General features: G+C 63.6%; 6 non-coding genes across 6 annotated transcripts; all 6 read right to left on the bottom strand.

Annotated features, from left to right (window-relative positions):
• Nucleotides 1–3,069: 3,069 nt before the first annotated feature.
• LOC136161966 (5S ribosomal RNA) lies at nt 3,070–3,188 on the bottom strand. Its single transcript, XR_010661827.1, has one exon. It is a non-coding gene; the product is annotated as a 5S ribosomal RNA (ribosomal RNA).
• A 3,638-nt stretch (nt 3,189–6,826) lies between these two features.
• LOC136161977 (5S ribosomal RNA) lies at nt 6,827–6,945 on the bottom strand. Its single transcript, XR_010661831.1, has one exon. It is a non-coding gene; the product is annotated as a 5S ribosomal RNA (ribosomal RNA).
• A 3,624-nt stretch (nt 6,946–10,569) lies between these two features.
• Nucleotides 10,570–10,688, bottom strand: LOC136161988 (5S ribosomal RNA). The gene has a single exon (XR_010661841.1). It is a non-coding gene; the product is annotated as a 5S ribosomal RNA (ribosomal RNA).
• A 3,620-nt stretch (nt 10,689–14,308) lies between these two features.
• LOC136161999 (5S ribosomal RNA) lies at nt 14,309–14,427 on the bottom strand. The gene has a single exon (XR_010661852.1). It is a non-coding gene; the product is annotated as a 5S ribosomal RNA (ribosomal RNA).
• A 3,635-nt stretch (nt 14,428–18,062) lies between these two features.
• On the bottom strand, nt 18,063–18,181 carry LOC136162011 (5S ribosomal RNA). Its single transcript, XR_010661863.1, has one exon. It is a non-coding gene; the product is annotated as a 5S ribosomal RNA (ribosomal RNA).
• A 3,624-nt stretch (nt 18,182–21,805) lies between these two features.
• LOC136162022 (5S ribosomal RNA) lies at nt 21,806–21,924 on the bottom strand. Its single transcript, XR_010661874.1, has one exon. It is a non-coding gene; the product is annotated as a 5S ribosomal RNA (ribosomal RNA).
• Between the last annotated feature and the right edge of the window lie 2,891 nt (nt 21,925–24,815).

A 24,815-nucleotide genomic window follows, 5' to 3' on the forward strand; every position in this document is an offset into this window, starting at 1 on the left:
CGGCCGAACGAGGCCCCACTTGCCTCCACGCCGCCAGCCAAGCACAGGACCTTCCTGAGAGAGCACACGGGCGACAGACAGGCAGCCACACGGACGGACACACAGACACTCGCACGCGCCCACGCCAGCTGAGACAAGCCGGCCGGGGCAAGCTCGTCAGCCAGAGCCAGAGCCCCAGCAACCTGTGAGAGGCCGGGGCCAGAGGAAGCGACGGGAGGCCGCGTGTCAGGAGATACAGAGACAGAAAGGGACGGAGCTTCAGAGACAAGACTCGAGGACGGCCGAGAGGGAGATGCAGGCAGGCAGGCAGGCAGGCAGACGGGCGCGCGCGCGCAGACACACACACACACACACACACACACACACACACACACACACACACAGAGGGAGACACAGAGACTGACGGACAGAAAACGGCAGGCAGACACGGGAGAGAGGATGGCATCCGATCCGAGCCAGACACAGTGGCACAGTCCCTGACACACCTCAGAGAGAGGCCAGGCGGAAGAAGCAGCTGCCCCAAGGGAGCGGGGCGTCAGCCTCGGGCCGGGCCCCAGCTGGACGCGGCGCCCTGGGGCTGGCAGAGCCCCGTGGGGTCCCCAAGACGTCTTGGCAGCCGAGGTCTCAAAGGTCCCCTTCGGCTTGGCTACCTGAGGCAAGACCCAGCCCCCGTGCAAAGGCCAGAGAGTGAGTGTATGGGAGTGTGTGTGTGAGTGTGTCAGTGGGCAAGGGTGTGGGCGGGCCGACTGGGGTGCGGGGGGATACCCAGAATGGAGGGGGGAAGGGTGTGGAGCCGGGGGGTGGGGGTAGGGGTGGGGTTGCATATCATGTGGAGTCCAAGCATACCGGACGGTCATCTCGTTTCTTGCAATCCGAATGCGGAGTGGCCCTCCGGCCTGCGTTGGGAGTCGGGGCCCCGGTCATCCTCCCGCAGAGGGGCTATGGCCGTGGCGATCCAAAAGGTGGCACGCTGCTACCCGCCATGGCCGCTGACTGACTGACTGACTGGCTGGCTGGCTGGCCAAAGGCCCTGTTGGCTGGAAGATAGGCTACGGCTTGACGGCTTTCCGGTCATATCTGTTCTTATTCCAGGGGTGGGCCTCATCCTAATGTTACTTGGTTGATGATAGGAGAATCTCTGAGTGACAATATTTCCTTGCTTTTCAATGGATCCCTTTTGTTGCAGAACCTTTCCCTCGAAAGTGAAGGAACCTGTGTCTGCACAGGCACTAATGCTCTTGGAAAGGCAATAGCAATTCCGTCCTCCACTAGCTTGGTAAGCACCAAGTCCTTGTTGTCTTCAAGTGCTTCCCATAATACGTGCAAAGTAGGACCCGGTTTTGTGGAGTCTGGAGTCAAGGAGTTTACAAGTGGACGTTATATGACTTTCACCATTGCTGTCACTGCCCACTTACAAACCGCCTCTAAATTTAACCCTCTGTCTTACCTGTTCTTCTCTCACAAGGCTGTGACTGCCTTGCTGCTGCTTCTCTGCCTAAGAATCCACAATGAGATATTAACTTTCTGCCCAGAATCAAGATCCTTCATACTCTGCCTCCGTGTGCATGCTTCTGTGCCACGTTGATTCAGTCCTGTCTGACTGTTTGTGACCCCATGGGCTGTAGCCCGCCAGGCTCCGCTTACTGTAGCATCCTCGAGGCAAGCATACTGAAGTAGGTTGTCATGTCGTTCTCCAGGGGATCTTCCCAACCCAGGTATCAAACCCACATCTCCTTCATCCCCTGCGTTGGCAGACAGGTTCTTTACTGCTAGCACCACCTGGGAAGCCCATTCTGGCTCTACATCTCCTTCATTTATAACTAAACTCTGTTCTAGGCAACGCAGTTTCCCGCACTGTGATCCAACACCACACACACACACACACACACACACAGCTTCCCACCCTGTGATCCAACACCAGACACACACACACACACACACACACACACACACACACACACACAGCTTCCCACCCTGTGATCCAACACCACACACACACACACACACACACACACACACAGAGACAGAGAGAGGGAGGGAGACACAGCGACTGACGGACAGAAAACGGGAGGCAGACACCGGAGGAGGATGGCATCCGATCCGAGCCAGACACAGTGGCACAGTCCCTGACCCACCTCAGACAGAGGCCAGGCGGAAGAAGCAGCTGCCCCAAGGGACGGGGCGTCAGCCTTGGGCCCGGGCCCCAGCTGGACGCGGTGCCCTGGGGCTGGCAGAGCCCCGTGGGGTCCCCAAGACGTCTTTGGCAGCCGAGGTCTCAAAGGTCCCCTTCGGCTTGGCTACCTGAGGCAAGACCCAGCCCCCGCCCAAAGGCCAGAGGGTGAGTGTGTGAGAGTGTGTGTGTGAGTGTGTCAGTGGGCAAGGGTGTGGGCGGGCCGACTGGGGTCCGGGGGGATACCCAGATTGGAGGGCCGAGGGTGTGGAGGCCGTGGGTTGTTGGGAAGCCTGTGTGGTCCTCTTGCGGTTTCTCTCTCCCTCTTTCTCCATCTCCCTTACCTGTGGTCCCTGGCTCCTGACCTGCCTCGGCGGCGGGCTGGGTGTGTGGGTGTGTGTGTGTGTGGGGGTGTGTCTGCGTGTGTGTGTGTGTGTGTGAGCCCGCGGGAGAGCACGCGCTGTCGCGTGCGAGGATGGCACTAGGGTTGTGGGTGGGGCTGGGGCGTGGGGCAGCCCCCGGGATGGACTGAGGCTTGCCTAGGGAGCCCCAGACGGAGACCGGGAGGTCATGTGGTTTTTGGAAGCCGAAAGCGGAGGGGCTCTCGGGCCGCGCAGAGGCAGCCCAGGTCTGTGGCGGGCATCGGGCCCCCTAACCCCCACCCCCACCCCCACCCCCCGGCCCCGGTCTCCCACCCGGGGAGGGGCTGTGGCCGCGGGGATCCAAGAGTTGGCACGCTGCTCTGCTGCCTGCGAGGGCCGCCGGCTGGAAGGCAGGCGACGGACGGCTGTGAGCGCGCTGGGGTGCAAGGGGCCAGGGGCTGGTGGGGCTTGCGGTGCAGGGCCACGCCGGGGCTGGGGGAGGTGTGGGGCGGGGGCTAAAGGAGAGGGGAGGCAAAAAGCCTACAGCACCCGGTATTCCCAGGCGGTCTCCCATCCAAGTACTAACCAGGCCCGACCCTGCTTAGCTTCCGAGATCAGACGAGATCGGGCGCGTTCAGGGTGGTATGGCCGTAGACGGAGGCGGCTGCCTCCAGGCTCCCTAAGAGCCCTGCGCCGCGCCTCCCTTTCGCTGTGCCCTGCCTGCCGGTCGGGCCAGCCGGCCGCACCTCTCCACGGGCCGCGCGCTGTACCTGAGCCGGTCGACCCGCCACCGCACTCCGGCACGCCGCCCCGCCCCCGCACACCATCACCCCCTGCCAGCACCCGCCTGGCCCTCCGGGCTCCCGGGACCCCCCAGCCGCAGTCCCGGCGTGCGTGCGTGCGTGCGTCCGTGCGGGGGCGGGAGGGGCGCGGAGGTCTCGGCGCTCTCCCACCCCGGGCCTCTGCAGGCCCGCCCCGGGCTGGGCGGCGCCCCCACCCCCATCCCGTCGTCCGCTGCACAGGGCCAGGTTGCCCCGGAGGTCTCCGGCTTCCGGGCCCGCCGCTGCCCGCCGCCGCCCGCCGCCCGGGGACCTCTGAGCCTCCTCTGGGCCTCCTGCGCAGCCCAGCCGGGGCCCTGAGCGCCCATCCTGCCCGGCACCTGCCCGGTGCCCAAACCCACGGGGAGCCAGCAGCGCGGTCGACAGCAGAGCGTCAGCCCCGCCCCTTCGGCCGAACGAGGCCCCACTTGCCTCCACGCCGCCAGCCAAGCACAGGACCTTCCTGAGAGAGCACACGGGCGACAGACAGGCAGCCACACGGACGGACACACAGACACTCGCACGCGCCCACGCCAGCTGAGACAAGCCGGCCGGGGCAAGCTCGTCAGCCAGAGCCAGAGCCCCAGCAACCTGTGAGAGGCCGGGGCCAGAGGAAGCGACGGGAGGCCGCGTGTCAGGAGATACAGAGACAGAAAGGGACGGAGCTTCAGAGACAAGACTCGAGGACGGCCGAGAGGGAGATGCAGGCAGGCAGGCAGGCAGGCAGACGGGCGCGCGCGCGCAGACACACACACACACACACACACACACACACACACACACACACACACAGAGGGAGACACAGAGACTGACGGACAGAAAACGGCAGGCAGACACGGGAGAGAGGATGGCATCCGATCCGAGCCAGACACAGTGGCACAGTCCCTGACACACCTCAGAGAGAGGCCAGGCGGAAGAAGCAGCTGCCCCAAGGGAGCGGGGCGTCAGCCTCGGGCCGGGCCCCAGCTGGACGCGGCGCCCTGGGGCTGGCAGAGCCCCGTGGGGTCCCCAAGACGTCTTGGCAGCCGAGGTCTCAAAGGTCCCCTTCGGCTTGGCTACCTGAGGCAAGACCCAGCCCCCGTGCAAAGGCCAGAGAGTGAGTGTATGGGAGTGTGTGTGTGAGTGTGTCAGTGGGCAAGGGTGTGGGCGGGCCGACTGGGGTGCGGGGGGATACCCAGAATGGAGGGGGGAAGGGTGTGGAGCCGGGGGGTGGGGGTAGGGGTGGGGTTGCATATCATGTGGAGTCCAAGCATACCGGACGGTCATCTCGTTTCTTGCAATCCGAATGCGGAGTGGCCCTCCGGCCTGCGTTGGGAGTCGGGGCCCCGGTCATCCTCCCGCAGAGGGGCTATGGCCGTGGCGATCCAAAAGGTGGCACGCTGCTACCCGCCATGGCCGCTGACTGACTGACTGACTGGCTGGCTGGCTGGCCAAAGGCCCTGTTGGCTGGAAGATAGGCTACGGCTTGACGGCTTTCCGGTCATATCTGTTCTTATTCCAGGGGTGGGCCTCATCCTAATGTTACTTGGTTGATGATAGGAGAATCTCTGAGTGACAATATTTCCTTGCTTTTCAATGGATCCCTTTTGTTGCAGAACCTTTCCCTCGAAAGTGAAGGAACCTGTGTCTGCACAGGCACTAATGCTCTTGGAAAGGCAATAGCAATTCCGTCCTCCACTAGCTTGGTAAGCACCAAGTCCTTGTTGTCTTCAAGTGCTTCCCATAATACGTGCAAAGTAGGACCCGGTTTTGTGGAGTCTGGAGTCAAGGAGTTTACAAGTGGACGTTATATGACTTTCACCATTGCTGTCACTGCCCACTTACAAACCGCCTCTAAATTTAACCCTCTGTCTTACCTGTTCTTCTCTCACAAGGCTGTGACTGCCTTGCTGCTGCTTCTCTGCCTAAGAATCCACAATGAGATATTAACTTTCTGCCCAGAATCAAGATCCTTCATACTCTGCCTCCGTGTGCATGCTTCTGTGCCACGTTGATTCAGTCCTGTCTGACTGTTTGTGACCCCATGGGCTGTAGCCCGCCAGGCTCCGCTTACTGTAGCATCCTCGAGGCAAGCATACTGAAGTAGGTTGTCATGTCGTTCTCCAGGGGATCTTCCCAACCCAGGTATCAAACCCACATCTCCTTCATCCCCTGCGTTGGCAGACAGGTTCTTTACTGCTAGCACCACCTGGGAAGCCCATTCTGGCTCTACATCTCCTTCATTTATAACTAAACTCTGTTCTAGGCAACGCAGTTTCCCGCACTGTGATCCAACACCACACACACACACACACACACACACAGCTTCCCACCCTGTGATCCAACACCAGACACACACACACACACACACACACACACACACACACACACACAGCTTCCCACCCTGTGATCCAACACCACACACACACACACACACACACACACACACAGAGACAGAGAGAGGGAGGGAGACACAGCGACTGACGGACAGAAAACGGGAGGCAGACACCGGAGGAGGATGGCATCCGATCCGAGCCAGACACAGTGGCACAGTCCCTGACCCACCTCAGACAGAGGCCAGGCGGAAGAAGCAGCTGCCCCAAGGGACGGGGCGTCAGCCTTGGGCCCGGGCCCCAGCTGGACGCGGTGCCCTGGGGCTGGCAGAGCCCCGTGGGGTCCCCAAGACGTCTTTGGCAGCCGAGGTCTCAAAGGTCCCCTTCGGCTTGGCTACCTGAGGCAAGACCCAGCCCCCGCCCAAAGGCCAGAGGGTGAGTGTGTGAGAGTGTGTGTGTGAGTGTGTCAGTGGGCAAGGGTGTGGGCGGGCCGACTGGGGTCCGGGGGGATACCCAGATTGGAGGGCCGAGGGTGTGGAGGCCGTGGGTTGTTGGGAAGCCTGTGTGGTCCTCTTGCGGTTTCTCTCTCCCTCTTTCTCCATCTCCCTTACCTGTGGTCCCTGGCTCCTGACCTGCCTCGGCGGCGGGCTGGGTGTGTGGGTGTGTGTGTGTGTGGGGGTGTGTCTGCGTGTGTGTGTGTGTGTGTGAGCCCGCGGGAGAGCACGCGCTGTCGCGTGCGAGGATGGCACTAGGGTTGTGGGTGGGGCTGGGGCGTGGGGCAGCCCCCGGGATGGACTGAGGCTTGCCTAGGGAGCCCCAGACGGAGACCGGGAGGTCATGTGGTTTTTGGAAGCCGAAAGCGGAGGGGCTCTCGGGCCGCGCAGAGGCAGCCCAGGTCTGTGGCGGGCATCGGGCCCCCTAACCCCCACCCCCACCCCCACCCCCCGGCCCCGGTCTCCCACCCGGGGAGGGGCTGTGGCCGCGGGGATCCAAGAGTTGGCACGCTGCTGCTGCCTGCGAGGGCCGCCGGCTGGAAGGCAGGCGACGGACGGCTGTGAGCGCGCTGGGGTGCAAGGGGCCAGGGGCTGGTGGGGCTTGCGGTGCAGGGCCACGCCGGGGCTGGGGGAGGTGTGGGGCGGGGGCTAAAGGAGAGGGGAGGCAAAAAGCCTACAGCACCCGGTATTCCCAGGCGGTCTCCCATCCAAGTACTAACCAGGCCCGACCCTGCTTAGCTTCCGAGATCAGACGAGATCGGGCGCGTTCAGGGTGGTATGGCCGTAGACGGAGGCGGCTGCCTCCAGGCTCCCTAAGAGCCCTGCGCCGCGCCTCCCTTTCGCTGTGCCCTGCCTGCCGGTCGGGCCAGCCGGCCGCACCTCTCCACGGGCCGCGCGCTGTACCTGAGCCGGTCGACCCGCCACCGCACTCCGGCACGCCGCCCCGCCCCCGCACACCATCACCCCCTGCCAGCACCCGCCTGGCCCTCCGGGCTCCCGGGACCCCCCAGCCGCAGTCCCGGCGTGCGTGCGTGCGTGCGTCCGTGCGGGGGCGGGAGGGGCGCGGAGGTCTCGGCGCTCTCCCACCCCGGGCCTCTGCAGGCCCGCCCCGGGCTGGGCGGCGCCCCCACCCCCATCCCGTCGTCCGCTGCACAGGGCCAGGTTGCCCCGGAGGTCTCCGGCTTCCGGGCCCGCCGCTGCCCGCCGCCGCCCGCCGCCCGGGGACCTCTGAGCCTCCTCTGGGCCTCCTGCGCAGCCCAGCCGGGGCCCTGAGCGCCCATCCTGCCCGGCACCTGCCCGGTGCCCAAACCCACGGGGAGCCAGCAGCGCGGTCGACAGCAGAGCGTCAGCCCCGCCCCTTCGGCCGAACGAGGCCCCACTTGCCTCCACGCCGCCAGCCAAGCACAGGACCTTCCTGAGAGAGCACACGGGCGACAGACAGGCAGCCACACGGACGGACACACAGACACTCGCACGCGCCCACGCCAGCTGAGACAAGCCGGCCGGGGCAAGCTCGTCAGCCAGAGCCAGAGCCCCAGCAACCTGTGAGAGGCCGGGGCCAGAGGAAGCGACGGGAGGCCGCGTGTCAGGAGATACAGAGACAGAAAGGGACGGAGCTTCAGAGACAAGACTCGAGGACGGCCGAGAGGGAGATGCAGGCAGGCAGGCAGGCAGGCAGACGGGCGCGCGCGCGCAGACACACACACACACACACACACACACACACACACACACACACACAGAGGGAGACACAGAGACTGACGGACAGAAAACGGCAGGCAGACACGGGAGAGAGGATGGCATCCGATCCGAGCCAGACACAGTGGCACAGTCCCTGACACACCTCAGAGAGAGGCCAGGCGGAAGAAGCAGCTGCCCCAAGGGAGCGGGGCGTCAGCCTCGGGCCGGGCCCCAGCTGGACGCGGCGCCCTGGGGCTGGCAGAGCCCCGTGGGGTCCCCAAGACGTCTTGGCAGCCGAGGTCTCAAAGGTCCCCTTCGGCTTGGCTACCTGAGGCAAGACCCAGCCCCCGTGCAAAGGCCAGAGAGTGAGTGTATGGGAGTGTGTGTGTGAGTGTGTCAGTGGGCAAGGGTGTGGGCGGGCCGACTGGGGTGCGGGGGGATACCCAGAATGGAGGGGGGAAGGGTGTGGAGCCGGGGGGTGGGGGTAGGGGTGGGGTTGCATATCATGTGGAGTCCAAGCATACCGGACGGTCATCTCGTTTCTTGCAATCCGAATGCGGAGTGGCCCTCCGGCCTGCGTTGGGAGTCGGGGCCCCGGTCATCCTCCCGCAGAGGGGCTATGGCCGTGGCGATCCAAAAGGTGGCACGCTGCTACCCGCCATGGCCGCTGACTGACTGACTGACTGGCTGGCTGGCTGGCCAAAGGCCCTGTTGGCTGGAAGATAGGCTACGGCTTGACGGCTTTCCGGTCATATCTGTTCTTATTCCAGGGGTGGGCCTCATCCTAATGTTACTTGGTTGATGATAGGAGAATCTCTGAGTGACAATATTTCCTTGCTTTTCAATGGATCCCTTTTGTTGCAGAACCTTTCCCTCGAAAGTGAAGGAACCTGTGTCTGCACAGGCACTAATGCTCTTGGAAAGGCAATAGCAATTCCGTCCTCCACTAGCTTGGTAAGCACCAAGTCCTTGTTGTCTTCAAGTGCTTCCCATAATACGTGCAAAGTAGGACCCGGTTTTGTGGAGTCTGGAGTCAAGGAGTTTACAAGTGGACGTTATATGACTTTCACCATTGCTGTCACTGCCCACTTACAAACCGCCTCTAAATTTAACCCTCTGTCTTACCTGTTCTTCTCTCACAAGGCTGTGACTGCCTTGCTGCTGCTTCTCTGCCTAAGAATCCACAATGAGATATTAACTTTCTGCCCAGAATCAAGATCCTTCATACTCTGCCTCCGTGTGCATGCTTCTGTGCCACGTTGATTCAGTCCTGTCTGACTGTTTGTGACCCCATGGGCTGTAGCCCGCCAGGCTCCGCTTACTGTAGCATCCTCGAGGCAAGCATACTGAAGTAGGTTGTCATGTCGTTCTCCAGGGGATCTTCCCAACCCAGGTATCAAACCCACATCTCCTTCATCCCCTGCGTTGGCAGACAGGTTCTTTACTGCTAGCACCACCTGGGAAGCCCATTCTGGCTCTACATCTCCTTCATTTATAACTAAACTCTGTTCTAGGCAACGCAGTTTCCCGCACTGTGATCCAACACCACACACACACACACACACACACACAGCTTCCCACCCTGTGATCCAACACCAGACACACACACACACACACACACACACACACAGCTTCCCACCCTGTGATCCAACACCACACACACACACACACACACACACACACACAGAGACAGAGAGAGGGAGGGAGACACAGCGACTGACGGACAGAAAACGGGAGGCAGACACCGGAGGAGGATGGCATCCGATCCGAGCCAGACACAGTGGCACAGTCCCTGACCCACCTCAGACAGAGGCCAGGCGGAAGAAGCAGCTGCCCCAAGGGACGGGGCGTCAGCCTTGGGCCCGGGCCCCAGCTGGACGCGGTGCCCTGGGGCTGGCAGAGCCCCGTGGGGTCCCCAAGACGTCTTTGGCAGCCGAGGTCTCAAAGGTCCCCTTCGGCTTGGCTACCTGAGGCAAGACCCAGCCCCCGCCCAAAGGCCAGAGGGTGAGTGTGTGAGAGTGTGTGTGTGAGTGTGTCAGTGGGCAAGGGTGTGGGCGGGCCGACTGGGGTCCGGGGGGATACCCAGATTGGAGGGCCGAGGGTGTGGAGGCCGTGGGTTGTTGGGAAGCCTGTGTGGTCCTCTTGCGGTTTCTCTCTCCCTCTTTCTCCATCTCCCTTACCTGTGGTCCCTGGCTCCTGACCTGCCTCGGCGGCGGGCTGGGTGTGTGGGTGTGTGTGTGTGGGGGGGTGTGTCTGCGTGTGTGTGTGTGTGTGTGAGCCCGCGGGAGAGCACGCGCTGTCGCGTGCGAGGATGGCACTAGGGTTGTGGGTGGGGCTGGGGCGTGGGGCAGCCCCCGGGATGGACTGAGGCTTGCCTAGGGAGCCCCAGACGGAGACCGGGAGGTCATGTGGTTTTTGGAAGCCGAAAGCGGAGGGGCTCTCGGGCCGCGCAGAGGCAGCCCAGGTCTGTGGCGGGCATCGGGCCCCCTAACCCCCACCCCCACCCCCACCCCCCGGCCCCGGTCTCCCACCCGGGGAGGGGCTGTGGCCGCGGGGATCCAAGAGTTGGCACGCTGCTGCTGCCTGCGAGGGCCGCCGGCTGGAAGGCAGGCGACGGACGGCTGTGAGCGCGCTGGGGTGCAAGGGGCCAGGGGCTGGTGGGGCTTGCGGTGCAGGGCCACGCCGGGGCTGGGGGAGGTGTGGGGCGGGGGCTAAAGGAGAGGGGAGGCAAAAAGCCTACAGCACCCGGTATTCCCAGGCGGTCTCCCATCCAAGTACTAACCAGGCCCGACCCTGCTTAGCTTCCGAGATCAGACGAGATCGGGCGCGTTCAGGGTGGTATGGCCGTAGACGGAGGCGGCTGCCTCCAGGCTCCCTAAGAGCCCTGCGCCGCGCCTCCCTTTCGCTGTGCCCTGCCTGCCGGTCGGGCCAGCCGGCCGCACCTCTCCACGGGCCGCGCGCTGTACCTGAGCCGGTCGACCCGCCACCGCACTCCGGCACGCCGCCCCGCCCCCGCACACCATCACCCCCTGCCAGCACCCGCCTGGCCCTCCGGGCTCCCGGGACCCCCCAGCCGCAGTCCCGGCGTGCGTGCGTGCGTCCGTGCGGGGGCGGGAGGGGCGCGGAGGTCTCGGCGCTCTCCCACCCCGGGCCTCTGCAGGCCCGCCCCGGGCTGGGCGGCGCCCCCACCCCCATCCCGTCGTCCGCTGCACAGGGCCAGGTTGCCCCGGAGGTCTCCGGCTTCCGGGCCCGCCGCTGCCCGCCGCCGCCCGCCGCCCGGGGACCTCTGAGCCTCCTCTGGGCCTCCTGCGCAGCCCAGCCGGGGCCCTGAGCGCCCATCCTGCCCGGCACCTGCCCGGTGCCCAAACCCACGGGGAGCCAGCAGCGCGGTCGACAGCAGAGCGTCAGCCCCGCCCCTTCGGCCGAACGAGGCCCCACTTGCCTCCACGCCGCCAGCCAAGCACAGGACCTTCCTGAGAGAGCACACGGGCGACAGACAGGCAGCCACACGGACGGACACACAGACACTCGCACGCGCCCACGCCAGCTGAGACAAGCCGGCCGGGGCAAGCTCGTCAGCCAGAGCCAGAGCCCCAGCAACCTGTGAGAGGCCGGGGCCAGAGGAAGCGACGGGAGGCCGCGTGTCAGGAGATACAGAGACAGAAAGGGACGGAGCTTCAGAGACAAGACTCGAGGACGGCCGAGAGGGAGATGCAGGCAGGCAGGCAGGCAGGCAGACGGGCGCGCGCGCGCAGACACACACACACACACACACACACACACACACACACACACACACAGAGGGAGACACAGAGACTGACGGACAGAAAACGGCAGGCAGACACGGGAGAGAGGATGGCATCCGATCCGAGCCAGACACAGTGGCACAGTCCCTGACACACCTCAGAGAGAGGCCAGGCGGAAGAAGCAGCTGCCCCAAGGGAGCGGGGCGTCAGCCTCGGGCCGGGCCCCAGCTGGACGCGGCGCCCTGGGGCTGGCAGAGCCCCGTGGGGTCCCCAAGACGTCTTGGCAGCCGAGGTCTCAAAGGTCCCCTTCGGCTTGGCTACCTGAGGCAAGACCCAGCCCCCGTGCAAAGGCCAGAGAGTGAGTGTATGGGAGTGTGTGTGTGAGTGTGTCAGTGGGCAAGGGTGTGGGCGGGCCGACTGGGGTGCGGGGGGATACCCAGAATGGAGGGGGGAAGGGTGTGGAGCCGGGGGGTGGGGGTAGGGGTGGGGTTGCATATCATGTGGAGTCCAAGCATACCGGACGGTCATCTCGTTTCTTGCAATCCGAATGCGGAGTGGCCCTCCGGCCTGCGTTGGGAGTCGGGGCCCCGGTCATCCTCCCGCAGAGGGGCTATGGCCGTGGCGATCCAAAAGGTGGCACGCTGCTACCCGCCATGGCCGCTGACTGACTGACTGACTGGCTGGCTGGCTGGCCAAAGGCCCTGTTGGCTGGAAGATAGGCTACGGCTTGACGGCTTTCCGGTCATATCTGTTCTTATTCCAGGGGTGGGCCTCATCCTAATGTTACTTGGTTGATGATAGGAGAATCTCTGAGTGACAATATTTCCTTGCTTTTCAATGGATCCCTTTTGTTGCAGAACCTTTCCCTCGAAAGTGAAGGAACCTGTGTCTGCACAGGCACTAATGCTCTTGGAAAGGCAATAGCAATTCCGTCCTCCACTAGCTTGGTAAGCACCAAGTCCTTGTTGTCTTCAAGTGCTTCCCATAATACGTGCAAAGTAGGACCCGGTTTTGTGGAGTCTGGAGTCAAGGAGTTTACAAGTGGACGTTATATGACTTTCACCATTGCTGTCACTGCCCACTTACAAACCGCCTCTAAATTTAACCCTCTGTCTTACCTGTTCTTCTCTCACAAGGCTGTGACTGCCTTGCTGCTGCTTCTCTGCCTAAGAATCCACAATGAGATATTAACTTTCTGCCCAGAATCAAGATCCTTCATACTCTGCCTCCGTGTGCATGCTTCTGTGCCACGTTGATTCAGTCCTGTCTGACTGTTTGTGACCCCATGGGCTGTAGCCCGCCAGGCTCCGCTTACTGTAGCATCCTCGAGGCAAGCATACTGAAGTAGGTTGTCATGTCGTTCTCCAGGGGATCTTCCCAACCCAGGTATCAAACCCACATCTCCTTCATCCCCTGCGTTGGCAGACAGGTTCTTTACTGCTAGCACCACCTGGGAAGCCCATTCTGGCTCTACATCTCCTTCATTTATAACTAAACTCTGTTCTAGGCAACGCAGTTTCCCGCACTGTGATCCAACACCACACACACACACACACACACACACAGCTTCCCACCCTGTGATCCAACACCAGACACACACACACACACACACACACACACACAGCTTCCCACCCTGTGATCCAACACCACACACACACACACACACACACACACACACAGAGACAGAGAGAGGGAGGGAGACACAGCGACTGACGGACAGAAAACGGGAGGCAGACACCGGAGGAGGATGGCATCCGATCCGAGCCAGACACAGTGGCACAGTCCCTGACCCACCTCAGACAGAGGCCAGGCGGAAGAAGCAGCTGCCCCAAGGGACGGGGCGTCAGCCTTGGGCCCGGGCCCCAGCTGGACGCGGTGCCCTGGGGCTGGCAGAGCCCCGTGGGGTCCCCAAGACGTCCTTGGCAGCCGAGGTCTCAAAGGTCCCCTTCGGCTTGGCTACCTGAGGCAAGACCCAGCCCCCGCCCAAAGGCCAGAGGGTGAGTGTGTGAGAGTGTGTGTGTGAGTGTGTCAGTGGGCAAGGGTGTGGGCGGGCCGACTGGGGTCCGGGGGGATACCCAGATTGGAGGGCCGAGGGTGTGGAGGCCGTGGGTTGTTGGGAAGCCTGTGTGGTCCTCTTGCGGTTTCTCTCTCCCTCTTTCTCCATCTCCCTTACCTGTGGTCCCTGGCTCCTGACCTGCCTCGGCGGCGGGCTGGGTGTGTGGGTGTGTGTGTGTGGGGGGGTGTGTCTGCGTGTGTGTGTGTGTGTGTGAGCCCGCGGGAGAGCACGCGCTGTCGCGTGCGAGGATGGCACTAGGGTTGTGGGTGGGGCTGGGGCGTGGGGCAGCCCCCGGGATGGACTGAGGCTTGCCTAGGGAGCCCCAGACGGAGACCGGGAGGTCATGTGGTTTTTGGAAGCCGAAAGCGGAGGGGCTCTCGGGCCGCGCAGAGGCAGCCCAGGTCTGTGGCGGGCATCGGGCCCCCTAACCCCCACCCCCACCCCCACCCCCCGGCCCCGGTCTCCCACCCGGGGAGGGGCTGTGGCCGCGGGGATCCAAGAGTTGGCACGCTGCTGCTGCCTGCGAGGGCCGCCGGCTGGAAGGCAGGCGACGGACGGCTGTGAGCGCGCTGGGGTGCAAGGGGCCAGGGGCTGGTGGGGCTTGCGGTGCAGGGCCACGCCGGGGCTGGGGGAGGTGTGGGGCGGGGGCTAAAGGAGAGGGGAGGCAAAAAGCCTACAGCACCCGGTATTCCCAGGCGGTCTCCCATCCAAGTACTAACCAGGCCCGACCCTGCTTAGCTTCCGAGATCAGACGAGATCGGGCGCGTTCAGGGTGGTATGGCCGTAGACGGAGGCGGCTGCCTCCAGGCTCCCTAAGAGCCCTGCGCCGCGCCTCCCTTTCGCTGTGCCCTGCCTGCCGGTCGGGCCAGCCGGCCGCACCTCTCCACGGGCCGCGCGCTGTACCTGAGCCGGTCGACCCGCCACCGCACTCCGGCACGCCGCCCCGCCCCCGCACACCATCACCCCCTGCCAGCACCCGCCTGGCCCTCCGGGCTCCCGGGACCCCCCAGCCGCAGTCCCGGCGTGCGTGCGTGCGTGCGTCCGTGCGGGGGCGGGAGGGGCGCGGAGGTCTCGGCGCTCTCCCACCCCGGGCCTCTGCAGGCCCGCCCCGGGCTGGGCGGCGCCCCCACCCCCATCCCGTCGTCCGCTGCACAGGGCCAGGTTGCCCCGGAGGTCTCCGGCTTCCGGGCCCGCCGCTGCCCGCCGCCGCCCGCCGCCCGGGGACCTCTGAGCCTCCTCTGGGCCTCCTGCGCAGCCCAGCCGGGGCCCTGAGCGCCCATCCTGCCCGGCACCTGCCCGGTGCCCAAACCCACGGGGAGCCAGCAGCGCGGTCGACAGCAGAGCGTCAGCCCCGCCCCTTCGGCCGAACGAGGCCCCACTTGCCTCCACGCCGCCAGCCAAGCACAGGACCTTCCTGAGAGAGCACACGGGCGACAGACAGGCAGCCACACGGACGGACACACAGACACTCGCACGCGCCCACGCCAGCTGAGACAAGCCGGCCGGGGCAAGCTCGTCAGCCAGAGCCAGAGCCCCAGCAACCTGTGAGAGGCCGGGGCCAGAGGAAGCGACGGGAGGCCGCGTGTCAGGAGATACAGAGACAGAAAGGGACGGAGCTTCAGAGACAAGACTCGAGGACGGCCGAGAGGGAGATGCAGGCAGGCAGGCAGGCAGGCAGACGGGCGCGCGCGCGCAGACACACACACAACACACACACACACACACACACACACACACAGAGGGAGACACAGAGACTGACGGACAGAAAACGGCAGGCAGACACGGGAGAGAGGATGGCATCCGATCCGAGCCAGACACAGTGGCACAGTCCCTGACACACCTCAGAGAGAGGCCAGGCGGAAGAAGCAGCTGCCCCAAGGGAGCGGGGCGTCAGCCTCGGGCCGGGCCCCAGCTGGACGCGGCGCCCTGGGGCTGGCAGAGCCCCGTGGGGTCCCCAAGACGTCTTGGCAGCCGAGGTCTCAAAGGTCCCCTTCGGCTTGGCTACCTGAGGCAAGACCCAGCCCCCGTGCAAAGGCCAGAGAGTGAGTGTATGGGAGTGTGTGTGTGAGTGTGTCAGTGGGCAAGGGTGTGGGCGGGCCGACTGGGGTGCGGGGGGATACCCAGAATGGAGGGGGGAAGGGTGTGGAGCCGGGGGGTGGGGGTAGGGGTGGGGTTGCATATCATGTGGAGTCCAAGCATACCGGACGGTCATCTCGTTTCTTGCAATCCGAATGCGGAGTGGCCCTCCGGCCTGCGTTGGGAGTCGGGGCCCCGGTCATCCTCCCGCAGAGGGGCTATGGCCGTGGCGATCCAAAAGGTGGCACGCTGCTACCCGCCATGGCCGCTGACTGACTGACTGACTGGCTGGCTGGCTGGCCAAAGGCCCTGTTGGCTGGAAGATAGGCTACGGCTTGACGGCTTTCCGGTCATATCTGTTCTTATTCCAGGGGTGGGCCTCATCCTAATGTTACTTGGTTGATGATAGGAGAATCTCTGAGTGACAATATTTCCTTGCTTTTCAATGGATCCCTTTTGTTGCAGAACCTTTCCCTCGAAAGTGAAGGAACCTGTGTCTGCACAGGCACTAATGCTCTTGGAAAGGCAATAGCAATTCCGTCCTCCACTAGCTTGGTAAGCACCAAGTCCTTGTTGTCTTCAAGTGCTTCCCATAATACGTGCAAAGTAGGACCCGGTTTTGTGGAGTCTGGAGTCAAGGAGTTTACAAGTGGACGTTATATGACTTTCACCATTGCTGTCACTGCCCACTTACAAACCGCCTCTAAATTTAACCCTCTGTCTTACCTGTTCTTCTCTCACAAGGCTGTGACTGCCTTGCTGCTGCTTCTCTGCCTAAGAATCCACAATGAGATATTAACTTTCTGCCCAGAATCAAGATCCTTCATACTCTGCCTCCGTGTGCATGCTTCTGTGCCACGTTGATTCAGTCCTGTCTGACTGTTTGTGACCCCATGGGCTGTAGCCCGCCAGGCTCCGCTTACTGTAGCATCCTCGAGGCAAGCATACTGAAGTAGGTTGTCATGTCGTTCTCCAGGGGATCTTCCCAACCCAGGTATCAAACCCACATCTCCTTCATCCCCTGCGTTGGCAGACAGGTTCTTTACTGCTAGCACCACCTGGGAAGCCCATTCTGGCTCTACATCTCCTTCATTTATAACTAAACTCTGTTCTAGGCAACGCAGTTTCCCGCACTGTGATCCAACACCACACACACACACACACACACACACAGCTTCCCACCCTGTGATCCAACACCAGACACACACACACACACACACACACACACACACACACACACACACAGCTTCCCACCCTGTGATCCAACACCACACACACACACACACACACACACACACACAGAGACAGAGAGAGGGAGGGAGACACAGCGACTGACGGACAGAAAACGGGAGGCAGACACCGGAGGAGGATGGCATCCGATCCGAGCCAGACACAGTGGCACAGTCCCTGACCCACCTCAGACAGAGGCCAGGCGGAAGAAGCAGCTGCCCCAAGGGACGGGGCGTCAGCCTTGGGCCCGGGCCCCAGCTGGACGCGGTGCCCTGGGGCTGGCAGAGCCCCGTGGGGTCCCCAAGACGTCTTTGGCAGCCGAGGTCTCAAAGGTCCCCTTCGGCTTGGCTACCTGAGGCAAGACCCAGCCCCCGCCCAAAGGCCAGAGGGTGAGTGTGTGAGAGTGTGTGTGTGAGTGTGTCAGTGGGCAAGGGTGTGGGCGGGCCGACTGGGGTCCGGGGGGATACCCAGATTGGAGGGCCGAGGGTGTGGAGGCCGTGGGTTGTTGGGAAGCCTGTGTGGTCCTCTTGCGGTTTCTCTCTCCCTCTTTCTCCATCTCCCTTACCTGTGGTCCCTGGCTCCTGACCTGCCTCGGCGGCGGGCTGGGTGTGTGGGTGTGTGTGTGTGGGGGGGTGTGTCTGCGTGTGTGTGTGTGTGTGTGAGCCCGCGGGAGAGCACGCGCTGTCGCGTGCGAGGATGGCACTAGGGTTGTGGGTGGGGCTGGGGCGTGGGGCAGCCCCCGGGATGGACTGAGGCTTGCCTAGGGAGCCCCAGACGGAGACCGGGAGGTCATGTGGTTTTTGGAAGCCGAAAGCGGAGGGGCTCTCGGGCCGCGCAGAGGCAGCCCAGGTCTGTGGCGGGCATCGGGCCCCCTAACCCCCACCCCCACCCCCACCCCCCGGCCCCGGTCTCCCACCCGGGGAGGGGCTGTGGCCGCGGGGATCCAAGAGTTGGCACGCTGCTGCTGCCTGCGAGGGCCGCCGGCTGGAAGGCAGGCGACGGACGGCTGTGAGCGCGCTGGGGTGCAAGGGGCCAGGGGCTGGTGGGGCTTGCGGTGCAGGGCCACGCCGGGGCTGGGGGAGGTGTGGGGCGGGGGCTAAAGGAGAGGGGAGGCAAAAAGCCTACAGCACCCGGTATTCCCAGGCGGTCTCCCATCCAAGTACTAACCAGGCCCGACCCTGCTTAGCTTCCGAGATCAGACGAGATCGGGCGCGTTCAGGGTGGTATGGCCGTAGACGGAGGCGGCTGCCTCCAGGCTCCCTAAGAGCCCTGCGCCGCGCCTCCCTTTCGCTGTGCCCTGCCTGCCGGTCGGGCCAGCCGGCCGCACCTCTCCACGGGCCGCGCGCTGTACCTGAGCCGGTCGACCCGCCACCGCACTCCGGCACGCCGCCCCGCCCCCGCACACCATCACCCCCTGCCAGCACCCGCCTGGCCCTCCGGGCTCCCGGGACCCCCCAGCCGCAGTCCCGGCGTGCGTGCGTGCGTCCGTGCGGGGGCGGGAGGGGCGCGGAGGTCTCGGCGCTCTCCCACCCCGGGCCTCTGCAGGCCCGCCCCGGGCTGGGCGGCGCCCCCACCCCCATCCCGTCGTCCGCTGCACAGGGCCAGGTTGCCCCGGAGGTCTCCGGCTTCCGGGCCCGCCGCTGCCCGCCGCCGCCCGCCGCCCGGGGACCTCTGAGCCTCCTCTGGGCCTCCTGCGCAGCCCAGCCGGGGCCCTGAGCGCCCATCCTGCCCGGCACCTGCCCGGTGCCCAAACCCACGGGGAGCCAGCAGCGCGGTCGACAGCAGAGCGTCAGCCCCGCCCCTTCGGCCGAACGAGGCCCCACTTGCCTCCACGCCGCCAGCCAAGCACAGGACCTTCCTGAGAGAGCACACGGGCGACAGACAGGCAGCCACACGGACGGACACACAGACACTCGCACGCGCCCACGCCAGCTGAGACAAGCCGGCCGGGGCAAGCTCGTCAGCCAGAGCCAGAGCCCCAGCAACCTGTGAGAGGCCGGGGCCAGAGGAAGCGACGGGAGGCCGCGTGTCAGGAGATACAGAGACAGAAAGGGACGGAGCTTCAGAGACAAGACTCGAGGACGGCCGAGAGGGAGATGCAGGCAGGCAGGCAGGCAGGCAGACGGGCGCGCGCGCGCAGACACACACACACACACACACACACACACACACACACACAGAGGGAGACACAGAGACTGACGGACAGAAAACGGCAGGCAGACACGGGAGAGAGGATGGCATCCGATCCGAGCCAGACACAGTGGCACAGTCCCTGACACACCTCAGAGAGAGGCCAGGCGGAAGAAGCAGCTGCCCCAAGGGAGCGGGGCGTCAGCCTCGGGCCGGGCCCCAGCTGGACGCGGCGCCCTGGGGCTGGCAGAGCCCCGTGGGGTCCCCAAGACGTCTTGGCAGCCGAGGTCTCAAAGGTCCCCTTCGGCTTGGCTACCTGAGGCAAGACCCAGCCCCCGTGCAAAGGCCAGAGAGTGAGTGTATGGGAGTGTGTGTGTGAGTGTGTCAGTGGGCAAGGGTGTGGGCGGGCCGACTGGGGTGCGGGGGGATACCCAGAATGGAGGGGGGAAGGGTGTGGAGCCGGGGGGTGGGGGTAGGGGTGGGGTTGCATATCATGTGGAGTCCAAGCATACCGGACGGTCATCTCGTTTCTTGCAATCCGAATGCGGAGTGGCCCTCCGGCCTGCGTTGGGAGTCGGGGCCCCGGTCATCCTCCCGCAGAGGGGCTATGGCCGTGGCGATCCAAAAGGTGGCACGCTGCTACCCGCCATGGCCGCTGACTGACTGACTGACTGGCTGGCTGGCTGGCCAAAGGCCCTGTTGGCTGGAAGATAGGCTACGGCTTGACGGCTTTCCGGTCATATCTGTTCTTATTCCAGGGGTGGGCCTCATCCTAATGTTACTTGGTTGATGATAGGAGAATCTCTGAGTGACAATATTTCCTTGCTTTTCAATGGATCCCTTTTGTTGCAGAACCTTTCCCTCGAAAGTGAAGGAACCTGTGTCTGCACAGGCACTAATGCTCTTGGAAAGGCAATAGCAATTCCGTCCTCCACTAGCTTGGTAAGCACCAAGTCCTTGTTGTCTTCAAGTGCTTCCCATAATACGTGCAAAGTAGGACCCGGTTTTGTGGAGTCTGGAGTCAAGGAGTTTACAAGTGGACGTTATATGACTTTCACCATTGCTGTCACTGCCCACTTACAAACCGCCTCTAAATTTAACCCTCTGTCTTACCTGTTCTTCTCTCACAAGGCTGTGACTGCCTTGCTGCTGCTTCTCTGCCTAAGAATCCACAATGAGATATTAACTTTCTGCCCAGAATCAAGATCCTTCATACTCTGCCTCCGTGTGCATGCTTCTGTGCCACGTTGATTCAGTCCTGTCTGACTGTTTGTGACCCCATGGGCTGTAGCCCGCCAGGCTCCGCTTACTGTAGCATCCTCGAGGCAAGCATACTGAAGTAGGTTGTCATGTCGTTCTCCAGGGGATCTTCCCAACCCAGGTATCAAACCCACATCTCCTTCATCACCTGCGTTGGCAGACAGGTTCTTTACTGCTAGCACCACCTGGGAAGCCCATTCTGGCTCTACATCTCCTTCATTTATAACTAAACTCTGTTCTAGGCAACGCAGTTTCCCGCACTGTGATCCAACACCACACACACACACACACACACACACACAGCTTCCCACCCTGTGATCCAACACCAGACACACACACACACACACACACACACACACACACACACACACACACAGCTTCCCACCCTGTGATCCAACACCACACACACACACACACACACACAGAGACAGAGAGAGGGAGGGAGACACAGCGACTGACGGACAGAAAACGGGAGGCAGACACCGGAGGAGGATGGCATCCGATCCGAGCCAGACACAGTGGCACAGTCCCTGACGCACATCAGACAGAGGCCAGGCGGAAGAAGCAGCTGCCCCAAGGGACGGGGCGTCAGCCTTGGGCCCGGGCCCCAGCTGGACGCGGTGCCCTGGGGCTGGCAGAGCCCCGTGGGGTCCCCAAGACGTCTTTGGCAGCCGAGGTCTCAAAGGTCCCCTTCGGCTTGGCTACCTGAGGCAAGACCCAGCCCCCGCCCAAAGGCCAGAGGGTGAGTGTGTGAGAGTGTGTGTGTGAGTGTGTCAGTGGGCAAGGGTGTGGGCGGGCCGACTGGGGTCCGGGGGGATACCCAGATTGGAGGGCCGAGGGTGTGGAGGCCGTGGGTTGTTGGGAAGCCTGTGTGGTCCTCTTGCGGTTTCTCTCTCCCTCTTTCTCCATCTCCCTTACCTGTGGTCCCTGGCTCCTGACCTGCCTCGGCGGCGGGCTGGGTGTGTGGGTGTGTGTGTGTGGGGGGGTGTGTCTGCGTGTGTGTGTGTGTGTGTGAGCCCGCGGGAGAGCACGCGCTGTCGCGTGCGAGGATGGCACTAGGGTTGTGGGTGGGGCTGGGGCGTGGGGCAGCCCCCGGGATGGACTGAGGCTTGCCTAGGGAGCCCCAGACGGAGACCGGGAGGTCATGTGGTTTTTGGAAGCCGAAAGCGGAGGGGCTCTCGGGCCGCGCGGAGGCAGCCCAGGTCTGTGGCGGGCATCGGGCCCCCTAACCCCCACCCCCACCCCCACCCCCCGGCCCCGGTCTCCCACCCGGGGAGGGGCTGTGGCCGCGGGGATCCAAGAGTTGGCACGCTGCTGCTGCCTGCGAGGGCCGCCGGCTGGAAGGCAGGCGACGGACGGCTGTGAGCGCGCTGGGGTGCAAGGGGCCAGGGGCTGGTGGGGCTTGCGGTGCAGGGCCACGCCGGGGCTGGGGGAGGTGTGGGGCGGGGGCTAAAGGAGAGGGGAGGCAAAAAGCCTACAGCACCCGGTATTCCCAGGCGGTCTCCCATCCAAGTACTAACCAGGCCCGACCCTGCTTAGCTTCCGAGATCAGACGAGATCGGGCGCGTTCAGGGTGGTATGGCCGTAGACGGAGGCGGCTGCCTCCAGGCTCCCTAAGAGCCCTGCGCCGCGCCTCCCTTTCGCTGTGCCCTGCCTGCCGGTCGGGCCAGCCGGCCGCACCTCTCCACGGGCCGCGCGCTGTACCTGAGCCGGTCGACCCGCCACCGCACTCCGGCACGCCGCCCCGCCCCCGCACACCATCACCCCCTGCCAGCACCCGCCTGGCCCTCCGGGCTCCCGGGACCCCCCAGCCGCAGTCCCGGCGTGCGTGCGTGCGTGCGTCCGTGCGGGGGCGGGAGGGGCGCGGAGGTCTCGGCGCTCTCCCACCCCGGGCCTCTGCAGGCCCGCCCCGGGCTGGGCGGCGCCCCCACCCCCATCCCGTCGTCCGCTGCACAGGGCCAGGTTGCCCCGGAGGTCTCCGGCTTCCGGGCCCGCCGCTGCCCGCCGCCGCCCGCCGCCCGGGGACCTCTGAGCCTCCTCTGGGCCTCCTGCGCAGCCCAGCCGGGGCCCTGAGCACCCATCCTGCCCGGCACCTGCCCGGTGCCCAAACCCACGGGGAGCCAGCAGCGCGGTCGACAGCAGAGCGTCAGCCCCGCCCCTTCGGCCGAACGAGGCCCCACTTGCCTCCACGCCGCCAGCCAAGCACAGGACCTTCCTGAGAGAGCACACGGGCGACAGACAGGCAGCCACACGGACGGACACACAGACACTCGCACGCGCCCACGCCAGCTGAGACAAGCCGGCCGGGGCAAGCTCGTCAGCCAGAGCCAGAGCCCCAGCAACCTGTGAGAGGCCGGGGCCAGAGGAAGCGACGGGAGGCCGCGTGTCAGGAGATACAGAGACAGAAAGGGACGGAGCTTCAGAGACAAGACTCGAGGACGGCCGAGAGGGAGATGCAGGCAGGCAGGCAGGCAGGCAGACGGGCGCGCGCGCGCAGACACACACACACACACACACACACACACACACACACACACACACACAGAGGGAGACACAGAGACTGACGGACAGAAAACGGCAGGCAGACACGGGAGAGAGGATGGCATCCGATCCGAGCCAGACACAGTGGCACAGTCCCTGACACACCTCAGAGAGAGGCCAGGCGGAAGAAGCAGCTGCCCCAAGGGAGCGGGGCGTCAGCCTCGGGCCGGGCCCCAGCTGGACGCGGCGCCCTGGGGCTGGCAGAGCCCCGTGGGGTCCCCAAGACGTCTTGGCAGCCGAGGTCTCAAAGGTCCCCTTCGGCTTGGCTACCTGAGGCAAGACCCAGCCCCCGTGCAAAGGCCAGAGAGTGAGTGTATGGGAGTGTGTGTGTGAGTGTGTCAGTGGGCAAGGGTGTGGGCGGGCCGACTGGGGTGCGGGGGGATACCCAGAATGGAGGGGGGAAGGGTGTGGAGCCGGGGGGTGGGGGTAGGGGTGGGGTTGCATATCATGTGCAGTCCAAGCATACCGGACGGTCATCTCGTTTCTTGCAATCCGAATGCGGAGTGGCCCTCCGGCCTGCGTTGGGAGTCGGGGCCCCGGTCATCCTCCCGCAGAGGGGCTATGGCCGTGGCGATCCAAAAGGTGGCACGCTGCTACCCGCCATGGCCGCTGACTGACTGACTGACTGGCTGGCTGGCTGGCCAAAGGCCCTGTTGGCTGGAAGATAGGCTACGGCTTGACGGCTTTCCGGTCATATCTGTTCTTATTCCAGGGGTGGGCCTCATCCTAATGTTACTTGGTTGATGATAGGAGAATCTCTGAGTGACAATATTTCCTTGCTTTTCAATGGATCCCTTTTGTTGCAGAACCTTTCCCTCGAAAGTGAAGGAACCTGTGTCTGCACAGGCACTAATGCTCTTGGAAAGGCAATAGCAATTCCGTCCTCCACTAGCTTGGTAAGCACCAAGTCCTTGTTGTCTTCAAGTGCTTCCCATAATACGTGCAAAGTAGGACCCGGTTTTGTGGAGTCTGGAGTCAAGGAGTTTACAAGTGGACGTTATATGACTTTCACCATTGCTGTCACTGCCCACTTACAAACCGCCTCTAAATTTAACCCTCTGTCTTACCTGTTCTTCTCTCACAAGGCTGTGACTGCCTTGCTGCTGCTTCTCTGCCTAAGAATCCACAATGAGATATTAACTTTCTGCCCAGAATCAAGATCCTTCATACTCTGCCTCCGTGTGCATGCTTCTGTGCCACGTTGATTCAGTCCTGTCTGACTGTTTGTGACCCCATGGGCTGTAGCCCGCCAGGCTCCGCTTACTGTAGCATCCTCGAGGCAAGCATACTGAAGTAGGTTGTCATGTCGTTCTCCAGGGGATCTTCCCAACCCAGGTATCAAACCCACATCTCCTTCATCCCCTGCGTTGGCAGACAGGTTCTTTACTGCTAGCACCACCTGGGAAGCCCATTCTGGCTCTACATCTCCTTCATTTATAACTAAACTCTGTTCTAGGCAACGCAGTTTCCCGCACTGTGATCCAACACCACACACACACACACACACACACACAGCTTCCCACCCTGTGATCCAACACCAGACACACACACACACACACACACACACACACACACAGCTTCCCACCCTGTGATCCAACACCACACACACACACACACACACACACACACACAGAGAGACAGAGAGAGGGAGGGAGACACAGCGACTGACGGACAGAAAACGGGAGGCAGACACCGGAGGAGGATGGCATCCGATCCGAGCCAGACACAGTGGCACAGTCCCTGACCCACCTCAGACAGAGGCCAGGCGGAAGAAGCAGCTGCCCCAAGGGACGGGGCGTCAGCCTTGGGCCCGGGCCCCAGCTGGACGCGGTGCCCTGGGGCTGGCAGAGCCCCGTGGGGTCCCCAAGACGTCTTTGGCAGCCGAGGTCTCAAAGGTCCCCTTCGGCTTGGCTACCTGAGGCAAGACCCAGCCCCCGCCC

Source organism: Muntiacus reevesi, chromosome 2, assembly GCF_963930625.1.
Source record: "Muntiacus reevesi chromosome 2, mMunRee1.1, whole genome shotgun sequence".
NCBI lineage: Eukaryota > Metazoa > Chordata > Mammalia > Artiodactyla > Cervidae > Muntiacus > Muntiacus reevesi.